The sequence below is a fragment of the Lactuca virosa genome, chromosome 4 (assembly GCF_052849685.1).
Source record: "Lactuca virosa cultivar CGN04683 chromosome 4, Lactuca_virosa_CGN04683_v6, whole genome shotgun sequence".
Classification (NCBI taxonomy): Eukaryota; Viridiplantae; Streptophyta; class Magnoliopsida; order Asterales; family Asteraceae; genus Lactuca; species Lactuca virosa.
The window spans coordinates 316,029,717-316,043,317 of NC_136429.1; positions in this window are offsets into that span (position 1 = coordinate 316,029,717).

The following is a 13,601-nucleotide window of genomic DNA, read 5'->3' on the forward strand; positions in this document are numbered from 1 at the left end:
AACTCCAAGGTCTCCTATGAAGTTCTTCATCCATATTGCCTCCTTTGCTGCTTCGCTTGTTTCTATGTACTTTGATTCGCACGTTGAATCAGCCACAGTTTCCTGTTTGGAACTTTTCCAAGTTATTGCTCCTCCATTAAGGGTAAATACCCAGCCCGACTGAGAATGGAAATTATCTATGTCGGTCTGAAAACTGGCGTCACTGTACCCTGTCACTCTCAAGTCATCACTCCCACCGAGGGTAAGGATCTAGTCCTTAGTCCTCCGTAGATACTTAAGAATGTTCTTTACCACAGTCTAGTGAGCTTTACCAGGGTTCCCTTGATATCTGCTGATCATGCTCAAAGCAAGGGCCACATCAGGGCGAGTACAAGTCATAGCATACATGATCGAGCCAACTGCGGAAGCATATGGTACTCGACTCATCTCTGCTATCTCAGCCTCTGTACTCGGACTCTGAGTCTTACTCAGTTTGGTATTTCTCTGGATTGGTATGTCTCCTCTCCTGGAATTCTCCATGCTGAAACGTTTCAACACCTTGTCCAAGTAGGTTCTTTGACTAAGTCCTATTAGTCTTTTACTCCTGTTTCTCAATATCCTTATCCCTAGAATGTAAGCGGCTTCTCCGAGGTCCTTCATAGTGAAAGACTTCCCAAGCAAGGACTTAACCTCCTGCAAGGTTGGAATGTCGTTTCCTATGAGCCGTATGTCATCCACATACCACACGAGAAAGCTAATTATACTCCCACTAGATTTGACATATACATAGGACTCATCCTCGCTTCTCGAAAATCCAAACTCTTTGACTTTTTCATCGAAACAAAGATTCCATCTGCGAGATGCTTGTTTCAATCCATAAATGGATTTCTCAAGCTTACACACTCTATTAGGATACTTTTCATTGACAAAACCCTCTGGCTGATTCATGTAAACATCTTCAGCCAACTTCCCATTAAGGAAAGTGATTTTGACATCCATTTGCCCTATTTCATAATCATGAAATGCAACTATGGCTAGCATAACCCTTATAGATTTAATCTTAGCCACTGGTGAGAAGGTCTCATCATAGTCAACTCCACGAGTTTGAGTAAAGTCCTTCGCAACCAATCGCGCCTTATATGTGTGTACTTTCCCATGCATGTCGGTCTTCTTCTTGAAGATCCATTTGTACCCGACAGTCTTACGACCCGGTACATTGTCAACCAAATTCCAAACTTGATTGTCATACATGGACTGAATCTCACTGTCGATAGCCTCCTTCCATTTCACAGACTCGGGGCCTTCCATGGCTTCCTTGTAGTTGTTAGGTTCATCTAAGTTTACCAGTCTACTATCACTGATAAATGTGTCACCTTCAATAGTAATATGGAAAGCATAAAACTCAGGTATCTGCCTAACTCTACTGGAACGCCTCATAGGTAAGGACTCGTCAATCGGTTCAACAGGAGTTTCCTCCTCAGGTTGAGCGCTAGTGTTTGAGGTTCCTTCATCACTTAACTCTTGAAGCTCTTCAAGGTCAATTTGCCTCCTACTTTCCTCTTGGCATATGAGTTCTCTCTTACGAAAGACTCCTCTCCTCGCAACAAAAACAACATTGTCACTCGGTCTATAGAAGAGATATCCAAAGGATTTCTGTGCGTAGTCGATGAAAATACATCGCTCATTCCGAGGTTCGAGCTTGTCGTGAGTTTCTTTTCTCACAAAAGTGTCGCAACCCCAAAACTTGATGTGTGCTAACGCTGGAAACTTCCCTGTCCACATCTCCTGAGGTATTTTGGAAACCTTTTTAGTTGGGATTAGATTAAGGATATGGGCGGCAGTCTCTAAGGCATATCCCCAGAATGAGATAGGTAACGAAGCTCGATCATCATAGAACGAACCATGTCCAACAAGGCTCGATTGCGCCTCTCAGCCACACCATTAAGTTGTGGTGTCCTAGGTGACGTCAATTGTGAAACAATTCCACATTTCTTAAGATAATCGTGGAACTCGATACTAAGATACTCTCCTCCTCGATCGGATCGGAGCATCTTTATCTTCATGCCCAACTGATTCTCCACTTCTTGTTTAAACTCTTTGAACTTTTAAAAAGTTTCTGACGTATGCTTAATTAAGTAAATATACCCATATCTACTATAAACATCAGTAAAAGTCACATAGAAGCGGTTAGCATCTCTTGTGGCAGTTCTGAAGGGTCCACACACATCGGTGTGTATGAGATCCAACAAACCCTCACCCCTTTCACAAGTACCAGTGAAGGGTGACTTGGTCATCTTTCCAAGCAAACAAGATTCACAAGTTTCATCTGAATTTAAGTGAAATGACTCCAACACTCCATCCTTTTGGAGTTGGGCTATGTGCTTCTTGTTAACATGTCCAAGACGACAATGCCATAAGAATGCTTTATCCAAACCATTGGACGAATCGATATGCAATACATTATTTCCTAAGTTATCTACAACCATCACAGTTTCATATATGCCATTACAAGGTAATGCTTCAAAATAAAATGTACCATTATAATAAGCATTAATACTACCAATTTCATTATTAAAAGAAAAGGTAAAACCTTGTTTATACAAACTATGAAAGGAAATAATATTTCTCGCCATATCTGACAAGTAGCAACAATTATTCAAATCCAAATTTAACCCACTACTAAGCAATAAAGTATAAACTCCAATCTTGGTGACAGGCGACGTTTTCCTATTCCCCATGATCAAGTTCATTTTCCCGTGCTCCACATCCCTACTTCTTTTTATTCCCTGCAAATTAGAAAAAATGTGAAAACCACATCTTGTATCAAGGACCGAATTAGCATGTGATGAGTTATTAGATAGAATAGTATAAATACCGGCAAAGGAGGGTTTGATCTTCCCATCCTTTATGTCCTGCAAGTATTTGGGGCGGCTTCGTCTCCGGTGCCCTTTTTCATGACAAAGGAAGCACTCAGCTTCCTTTGGATTGGAAGAGGGTTTAGCAGAACCAAATTTGGTCCCACTAGAAGAGGATCCATCATGGGACTTTCCCTTGTGGCTCCTGGAAGGAGTCTTCCTCTTCTTTCCCTTCCCATGTCCAATTGCCAGGATAGGGGCAGCAGCAGTAGGAGTAGAAACTATAGATTTTCCTTTAAGACTACTTTCAGCAGTCCTTAAAAGGCCTTGAAGCTTGCTTAGAGTGCCTTCTCCTTGTTTATATGATAGGTCATACGAAACTGATCATAACATGGAGGCAAAGAGTGTAGAATAATATCTATGGCCAACTCTTCATCGAAGTTGACATTTAACTTCAGCAAACCGTCCACAAATTTATGCATCTTCTGCAAGTGGGCCGTGATGGACTCTCCATCCTTCATTTTGGTTGTAATCATGGAGGCTATGATTTCATACCTTTCCTGCCTTGCACTTTGATGGTACCTTTCCATCAAGTCGTGGTGCATTTCATAAGGCCAAAAGTCCTCCTAGGACTTCTGAAGCTCAACAGTCATGGTAGCAATCATAATACACGACACTTTGGTCGCGTCCCTCTCATGGGCCTTGTATTCAGCAATCTGTTCGGGAGTAGCGGTAGATTCATCAATCTCCTTAAGCTCTTTATCTAGGACATATTATTTTTCCTCATAGCGAATGGCCATTCAGATGTTTTGAATCCAATCATTGAAGTTCGATCCATCAAATATGACCCTCCCACATAAGTTCAAGAGGGAGAAAGAGCCAGAAGCAGTTGAGTTTGAAGCAGTGTTGGAAGACATCAGAAAAGAAAGACAAAGTTTAGATTAGATAAGGATCCTTAATATAGCATCCAAATGAAATATTAAGGCTAGGAACCAACACAATATTTTACAATTCGGAAGAGGGATGTCGTAATCCAATTACAAAATATTTGAAGATAAGTAAATGACGATTTACCAATTTCCACCATGAAAAACGAAATTGATTATTAAGTTTTAAATGAATTGAAATTCCTAGATTCTTTTGAGATTCATTGAACTTTTCAATGGCATGTTTAAATATCGATTATGCCCTTCAAGTTTGTGACTGGGATGCCGAGGATCACAAACAAGGTGTGAATAACCATGCAAATTAGCTTGGTACACTTAATGTTACAAATCATCCAATCAATGTGCTGGTTAAACACACACGCTCCATTGATCCATGATTAATATCAAGCTACCCTTTGCCACACATTGTCAGTCCCAAATTAGTGTGCCGGTTAACCACACACTCCCCACTAATGACTTAACAAGGTGCAAAATGCAATTTCATGGAATAGCACCATTTTCACATTTTTCCTAAAGTAACTAAGATTGGGAATTTATAAAAGTTTAGTTACTTTAGTTAATTATCATTATACTTATTAACGACAATTAATGTCCTATCCTACCCGTTCGGCTAACGACCCTCCACCAGTCAAGGAAGCGGTGGGTAAGAGTGGACACCCATTAAACCACCATTTTATAGGCAGTAACCTTATACCCCCTTATAGACCGACTTCGTGAATGAGGCCTACTAACGGTAAGACTGGCTTGTCTTATACATATATATAAGTATTAAACTTTAATATTATAATAGTATAAGGGTTGAATTTTAAACTTTTAAAATTCTAGGGTTTGTAATTAAAGTTTAATAAATGAGACTCTTCAAGTTCCAAAACTTGAGGGCAAGTTTTGTAACTTTTCAAGACTTTTGATTTCCATAACTTATGGATTTTAAAGTTCCATGAATGAGACCTTTCAAATTCCAAACTTGAGGACAAGTTATGAAACCTTTCAAGACCTCTTGAATTCTATAACTTACAATAGTTAATTGTTTCATAAATTAGGACTTTTCATATTCCATAACTTGAGGACAAGTTATGGAACTTTTCAAGAAACACATAGATCAAATTAAACTAATTCAATTATCATATAATTCATCATTTACCAATTTGCCCTAGTTCATATTCAAGATAGTTTCAAAATTTACCAATAATTAGTTTTTCACAATATCAAGTAATTATCTTAAAATTTGACAAACTTCATGGTTTTGGATGGGGATAAGCATTACCATATTAGTAAAATCAAATTTTATGAACCAAAACAGTTTGTGGTAATGATCCTAATCCAAAACAGGCCAAAAACTCGAAAATCCTGCCATCTGATGAGCCAACTCGTCGAGCCAGGCTTTGGACTCGTCGAGTTCAAGGCAAAACTCATCCAACTCGTCGAGTTCATACATGGACTCTTCGAGTTCATCACACAGTGGCAAGAAAAGTCATTTTTTCAACTTTGAAAATCACACATTTGCATCAATATAATAGAAAACATCCTAAGATCTGATACCATTGATGGGTTTTATGTACTCTAACATTCCTATGGTGCACATACAACCCTAATGCTTTGGATATAAGTTTTTCTCTAATTATACATACAACATTGTTTTTCCAAAGCATAAAACCTAAACTAGCATGCAAGGCAACATTTGACTCATAAAAACAGTTAGAAGATTACCTTGTGTAGTAGCTTGCTTGTCTTTGACCTTTAGGAGCCTAGCACCTCAAGTGTGATGTCTCAAATGTCTTATAACAAACCAAGAACAAGAGAATGGACTTGAGAGAGAGGTTTGGGAGATCAAAATCGGCTAGCTACAACTAGTGTGCATGAGTATGTCGATTTTAGGTGTTAGGGACTTCTTTTATAGCTTAGGATTACAACCATGAAAACCTTAATGACTCTTCATATTTCTTAGTCTTTTGGGCTAAACCTATTTGGACTTTCACATAGGTTTAGTCCAACTCTAATCAACATGAGTCATGAGTCCAACTAGAAGTATTACTGATTTACTTAATCAGTCCCTGTATCTTTAATTAGTTTCTTTTGATCACTAAATTAATATCAAATTAATTCTTGATCAATACTAATTAAATAATGTGATTTCTCAATTAATATATTATACTTATATATTAATAAACCACAATAACCTCTTCCTCAAGTATCCATCCTATCAAATTGTTCCAGAGTGTTACAACCCAAATGGACCATGCTATTATCAGGTTAAGTACATACCAATTATAGTTATGGGTTTAGACACCTAATCCAATAGTATCATGGTAGATAGGATGGTATTATGTTGCTATGATCTGTTAGATCAGTATCCTGGTAGATAGGATTATATTATGTTACTATGATCTGTTAGATTAGTATCCTGGTAGATAGGATGATGTTATGCTAGTATGATCTGTTAGATCGGTTTGTCTGTCTATAGACTGTTATGTGATTATTTGATATATGTGTACATGTTTAATTGGTGGTTGAGGCTCATCTGTTTTGTGTGAGAGCCAACAGACTTGGGCATTCCAACCCGATGGTTGTGGGCCATGAGTATTCCATCCCGAGGATGATTAGACTCGTAGTATGAGTACATTCCAACCCGATGGTTGTGGGCCTGGGGTCTTCCATCCCGTGGAATACTGGACCCATAGTATGTTGGCATTCCAACCTGGTCGTTAAGGGCCTGGGGTATTCCAACCTGATGGTTGACTGGACCCATAGTATGTTGTTTGTGTTTATGTATATGTTGATATGTGTATGGGTATATTGGGGGAACTCACTAAGCTTCGGGCTTACAGTTGTTCATTTTGTTTCAGGTACTTCTGATGATCGCGGGAAGGCGAAGGCGTGATCGTACACCTCCTATTGTTTATGATTTGATTCTAGGATACTTTGACACTGAACTATTTTGAAAACAAGTTTTGTAATAATCATTGGTTTTGAAATGTTTTAAAAGTTTAAATTTAGCATGATTTTTATGGATATACACAGCAACTGGCCAAGGAGTTCTTGGATATGAGACAAACTACCAAGACAGTGGCAGAGATTTCCACCAAGTTCAGGGAGAGGGCCTTACTGGTGCCTCAGTATGCGGGTGATGAGGAGATGAAGAAAACCCGGTACCATGACATGTTGAGAGCTGACATTCAGAAACATGTCAGCTACTCGGCATGCCCGACGTTGGATGACATGATAGCCAGGGCGAGAGAGAGGGAGATTGATATAGAGCACATCAGGAAGAGGAAGGCAGAGACTGTGCAGACGACCGGGGTTTCTGGGAAGAAACCCAAGGGATTCGAATCGAGGTCGAAGGGCCACCAGGGCCGGATCCGCTGTGGGAAATGCGGAAAGCCACACAAGGGAGTTTACAGAGCTGGGGGATCGGGCTGCTACAAGTACGACAAGACTGGTCACTTTGGCAGGGATTGTACTGCCCCTACCCCCACCATTCAGACATCAGACCTAATTTGCTTCCATTGCAATCAGAAGGGCCATAAAAAGGCCAACTACCTGAGATTGACATCAGGAGCGCCAGTGGCGGCGCCAGCTCCAGCGACCCTATGGATCACAGATGGGCGACAGGGCAAGTCAGATGCTCCAGTGGTGAGGAGCCCAGCCTTCCAGTTGACCGCCGAGGAGGAGCGTGCCACACCGGATGTGGTGACGGGTATGTTTCTTCTCCCTATCTCTTATTATATGTCAATTTTGATATTTATATTCTATGAGTTTTATCTAGGTTCGTTCCATGTGAACAACATCACAGTACAGGTTTTATTTGAATCGGGGACTACCCCGATCATTCGTATCTCTTGCACTCAGCAAGAGGTTTGCTAAGTCTCCAGGCACTTTGGATTTTCCCTTACAGGTTGAGATTGTGGACGACCGATTCGTCCGGGCGTCAGAGGTTTACAAAGATTGTGTCTTGAGGATGTATGACGAGCGTTACCTTGTTGATTTGGTTCCTATTCCTTTGCGTGGGAACAAGGTCATCATAGGTATGGATTGGCTGAGCCCTAATGGGGTGGTGATCAACTGTGAGCGGTAGTTGGTTTGTGTCAGGACCCCAAGTGGGGGAGAGTTGGTGATTCAGGGCGAGATGCCTTAGCGTGGGCCGACATTGTGTTCAGTTGCGAGAGCTAGGCTCTACCTTCAGCAGGGTTGCACATGTTATGTCGTATATGTCATGGATACCCAGGAGGAGGGTAAGGAGACCATGAGCGATGTACCAGTTGTGCGAGAGTACCCGTATGTGTTCCCAGAGGAGTTGCCTGGGATACCTCCGGAGAGACAGGTGGAGTTCCGGATTGACCTAGTTCTTAGTGCGGCACCGATAGCCAAGGCACCATATCGGTTGGCTCCTCCTGAGATGCAAGAGTTGTCTACACAGCTGTAGGAGCTGTTAGACAAGGGATTTATCAGGCCGAGTAGTTCGCCTTGGGGAGCCCCGATTCTGTTTGTGAAGAAAAAGGACGGGTCCCACCAGATGTGTATAGACTAGCAAGTTGAATAAGGTAACGGTGAAGAACCGTTACCCACTCCCAAGGATCGATGATCTGTTTGAACAGCTTCAGGGAGCATCCTGGTTTTCCAAGATCGATTTGTGTTCAGGATATCACCAGATGAGAGTCAGAGATGAGGATGTATAGAAGACTGCTTTTCGGACTCGCTACGGTCATTACGAGTTCGTGGTGATGCCCTTTGGGCTCACCAATTCCCCTGTCGCGTTCATGGACCTCATAAACTGTGTATGCAGACCGATGCTGGATCGGTCTGTGATAGTCTTTATTGATGACATCTTGGTTTACCCCCAAGACGTAGGAGAAGCACAAGGAGCACTTGTGAGAGGTGTTGGATACCCTGAGGAGGGATAGCTTGTACACCAAGTTCTTCAAGTGCAAGTTCTGGTTGCACGAGGTGTAGTTTCTGGGGCACCTCGTCAACCAGAACGGTATTCTGGTCGACCCCGCCAAAGTGGAGGTCGTGATGAGATGGGAGGTTCCGAAGTCTCCATCTGAGATTTAGAGTTTTCTAGGTTTAGCAGGCTATTATTGGAGATTCATTCAGGATTTCTCCAAGATAGCGGTACCCCTGACCCGACTGACGAAGAAGGTCGTTGTCTTTCACTGGGGGCCTGAGCAGCCGGCAACGTTCGAGACTTTGAGGCAGAGGTTATGCGAGGCGCTGATCCTAGCCTTACCAGTGGGCGTTGAGGATTTTGTAGTATAATGCGATGTATCCATCTCGGGTTTGGGCGTAGTGTTGATGCAGAGGGGCACGTCATCGCCTACGCTTCGAGGCAGTTGAAGCCTCACAAGGCGAATTACCCGACGCACGACCTGGAGTTGGGGACAGTTGTTTTCGCCCTTAAGATTTGGCGACACTACCTCTATGGGGTCCGTTGTAACATTTACACGGATCACAAGAGCATGAGGTATCTGATGGATCAGCCAAATCTGAACATGAGACAACGGCGATGGTTGGACGTGGTGAAGGATTACGACTGTAAGATCCTTTATCACCTGTGAAAGGCCAATGTTGTGGCCGATGCACTTAGCCGCAAGGCATTTGCAGCCTCGATTAGAGATATCTGTCTGGGGATGACAGTGGTGACTCCCCTATTGGAGTAGATTCGGGAGGCTCAGCAGGAGGCTATGAAGGAGGAACATCGGAAGAGCGAGCGTATTGTGGGTTAGATTTTCTCCTTCGACTATGATAGTCGCGAGCTATTGACACTCCATCGTAGAGTGTGAGTTCCATATCATGGAGGTGTGCACCAGGTTCTGATGGAGGAGGCGCACAAATCCAGGTTTTTTATCCATCCCGGGGCGACAAAGATGTATAGAGATATTTGTCCTGATTACTGGTGGCCCTGCATGAAGCGGGATGTAGCATGGTACGTTGAGAGGTGCTTGACATGCAAGAAGGTCAAGGCCGAACACCAGAGACCTCACAGCAAGACGCAACCATTGGATATCCCTGTGTGGAAATGGGAGGATATTACTATGGATTTCATCACGAAACTTCCCAGGACCGTGCGGGGAGTGGATTCGATTTGGGTCATCATGGATCGGTTGACCAAGAGTGCCCATTTCATTCCGATTCAGGAGAACATTTCGGCCGAGAAGCTGGCTGACATCCACATCAGAGAGGTAGTAGCTTGACACGAGGTGACAGTTTCCGTGATTTCTGACCGAGACGTACGGTTCACTTCCAGATCCTGGAAGAAATTTCATGACGAGTTGGGTACTCGTCTACACTTTAGCATGCCTTTTCACCCGCAAACGGACGGTCAGAGCGAGCGGACCATCTAGACATTGGAGGACATACTGTGGGCGTGCGTTCTAGACTTTGGTGGTAGCTGCGATACCTACCTTCCCTTGGCAGAGTTTTCCTTCAATAATAGCTACCACGCCAGCATCGACCGTCCTCCCTTCGAGATGCTTTATGGAAGGAAGTGCAGAACCCCGATATGTCGGGGTGAGGTTGGACAGAGGGTCATGGGGAATAATGAAGTAGTACTCAAGATGACAAAGAAGATCCAACAGGTCCGGAGTAGACTCCAGACTGTGACAACCGTCAATTTTTGGACAAGTCAAAGTCAACTAAAGTCAACAAGTCAAACCGGTCAACTCATCTAACCCTTGTATATTAGGGTTTCCATTATGTTCCTTATTGAACAACTCGCAATCTTAATACAAAGTATCACTTAGAGTTTTCACGTGTTCGGAAATCCTAAACCCTAATCAGGGCAAGTGATGAAACTACTCGATAAAACATTATTCCTTAACCCTCGGGGGCATATAAGAATCATAACGAGACTTAACGAGGTTTACAAACCTTGCGTTACGAAGCCAAACACTCAAAAAGATCACAAAAGAAGTCTCTCCCAATCTCTTTCTCTCTATCTCTCTCTACCTCAAATCTCTCCCAAATCTCTCGAAGTATGTGGAATCTCTCCCAAATCTCTCTAAGTATGTGAAATCTCTCCTAAATCTCTCTTTGAATGAGAAATCTCTCCAAGTATGTGAAATCTCTCCCAAATCTCTCTCTGTATGAGAAATCTCTCCAAGTGTGCGAAATCTCTCCCAAATCTCTCTCTGTATGAGAAATCTCTCCAAGTGTGCGCAATCTCTCCCAAATCTCTCTCTGTATGAGAAATGTCTCCAAGTGTGCGAAATCTCTCCCAAATCTCTCTCAACTTTTTATAATCACTCGGGGCATCCCGACCCTCGACTTAGTCGAGAACCGCTCGAAAACGGAAGTCTACGCGAAAAACCCTTCTTAGGAACCGAACCTCTTAGGAATTGAACCTCTTAGGAACCGAACCATCTTAGGAGCCGAAACCTTGCATCAGAACCGAAACCCTCTCAGCCGAAATGGACCGAGGGTTCGGTCTATTTCGGTTCCTTGACCAATCCAAACCGAGACTTGACTTTCGGCTATTCCCTTCCTACCTTCGGTCCGAGACCTTGACCTTCGGTCCCTTCTGATGAGCCACCTGCGAGACTCTCGGTTCCCATGCACAGCCGAACCATACCTTCGGTTCTATGCTCCTAAGGAGCCGAACCTTCGCACCTTCGGTCCAAATTGCCGGTTTTTGACCCAAACTTCGTTTTAAGCTCGTTTTTCTTGATTTTAACGCGGGATTTTCACCCAAACTCGTATTTTAACATAATAAACCCTAAATATCCATATTTTAACTATATTTTGGGGAAAATCCTTGTCTAAGAATAAAATCTAGTTGGTGAGATTTTGTGGTGGAGTGTTGACCTGGCTTTAGTGTACGACACAAGCAACCACCCATGCCCACTCCATGACCAACCCTTGTCCTTCCACCATACCTAGTCCTTTCAGTGTACTTTTCCCACCATTTTTCAGCCACACACTTGGTCAAGAGCTGGAAAACTCCCCTCTCTCCCCACATTTCTCTCATTTTTTCACCAAAGAACAAACTTCATTCTCTCTCACTTTCTCTCTCTAAATTTCGAGATTCAAGGCTATTCTCCAAGTTTTTCTTCTGATTCTGGTAAGTATTATCATCCTTCATATGATTATTTCACTCCTTTCTACTCCAATCATAGGTTTCTTACACAAACTTCATCATATTTGTGTTAGAACTTCGAATCTTCAAGCAATCTTCTAAGTGTTCTTGAGTTGAACACTTCCTTTCTTCATCATCCATCTTCTGAAATCACACAAGGTGAGTTCATACCCCTATCTTTTTATGTTTTTCTTAAGTTTTAAGGGGGGGGGGAATACAAGTTAAAACACCAAGAACACAACTAAACTCAAACAACAGCTTTCATCAGAAAAGTTGAGTCTTATTCACGGACTGGTTAGATTATCTTAAACTTAATATCTTTCAAAACTGTTTAATATGAAAATAGTTCAGGTTCATACCTTTAAAATGACTACTTGCACATCACCATACGATTTTTCTACAATTTATGGTGATTTTTACAAAACAGCCTATCATTTCAAAAACGAATTCGGACCAGTCTGTGAATATGAACATTTTACACACGTTAAAGACTTCTAAAAATCATAATAAAAATTATGAATAAACTAGACACATTTTGCAAACTCTCAGAATTTACGGATTCAGTTTTTGACTTCGTATGATTTTTCTATGATTTTTCTAAAACAGTGCTGAAAGGTTAAAAACTAGTTAACAACTTACAACTTTCATAACACTTTGTAGTATGTTGAGCAAAGTGTATAACCATAAGTTCTAAGTATTGAATGTATTTTCTTGTTAGTTTATCATCATAAACTGAAATTTAGTCATTCATGATAATGCTTACTCATTCATTTCGAACACATATAATAAACTACAATAAGCATAGTTTATGGATTTTTACTACATGAAAAAGGGTTTTACTCTCAAAACAAATGGGTTTTTCATATACTACATGATAAACTATAATAGTAATAGTTTAAGGATTTCATATAACTAATTTATTCATAAAAAGGTGATTTTACTTCCTCCACGGAAGAGGTTTTAATATCATACTATGTGTAAACTAGTTAACTTAGGTTGTGAGGCAATTCTCTCCCCGTACGTTTGGGTACGGGATTCCAATTCCTGTAAGTTATAACCAGGGTCTCTTGTAGGGAGAGCGTGATAATTGTGTATAGATCTATATGTTGGATTAGATGTCTAAGCCCATAACTATTATTTGTATGTACTTGACCCGAGAGTAGCATGGTCCATTTGGGTTGCATATCATCAGGACAATTTGTTAGGATGGACTTTTGAGAGAAGGTTATTTATGGTTTATTAATATATTATAAGTTATAATATATTAATATGAAATCATATGTTTTAATTAGTATCGATCAAGAATTAATTTGGAATTAATTTAGTGATCAAAAGAGACTAATTAAATCTATGGGAACTAATTATGATAATTAGTTATATTTATATGTGTTGGGCTTATGATCCATGTTGGACCAAGTTTATGTATGGATACATAAAGAGTTGGGCCACATGAACCATGGATCATAAAACCCATGGGTATAGATTATGGGTTATACCCATGACCCTTGGAATCCTACATATAAATAGGTTACTCCATAGCCAAAATCACCACTTCTTTTCTTAGAGAAATATGGAGGTGTTTTGGTGCATGGAATTCTCTCTCAAGAGCTACCTTTGTCCTAGGTGTGTTGTGATTCCATTTGAGGCATTTCATACTATTGGTGCTAAGCTCTTAAGGCCAAATACATCAAGACTTCAAGCCACATAAAAGGTATGTTTCCCTAAATAGTATATTATATGGTTTATGTCAAA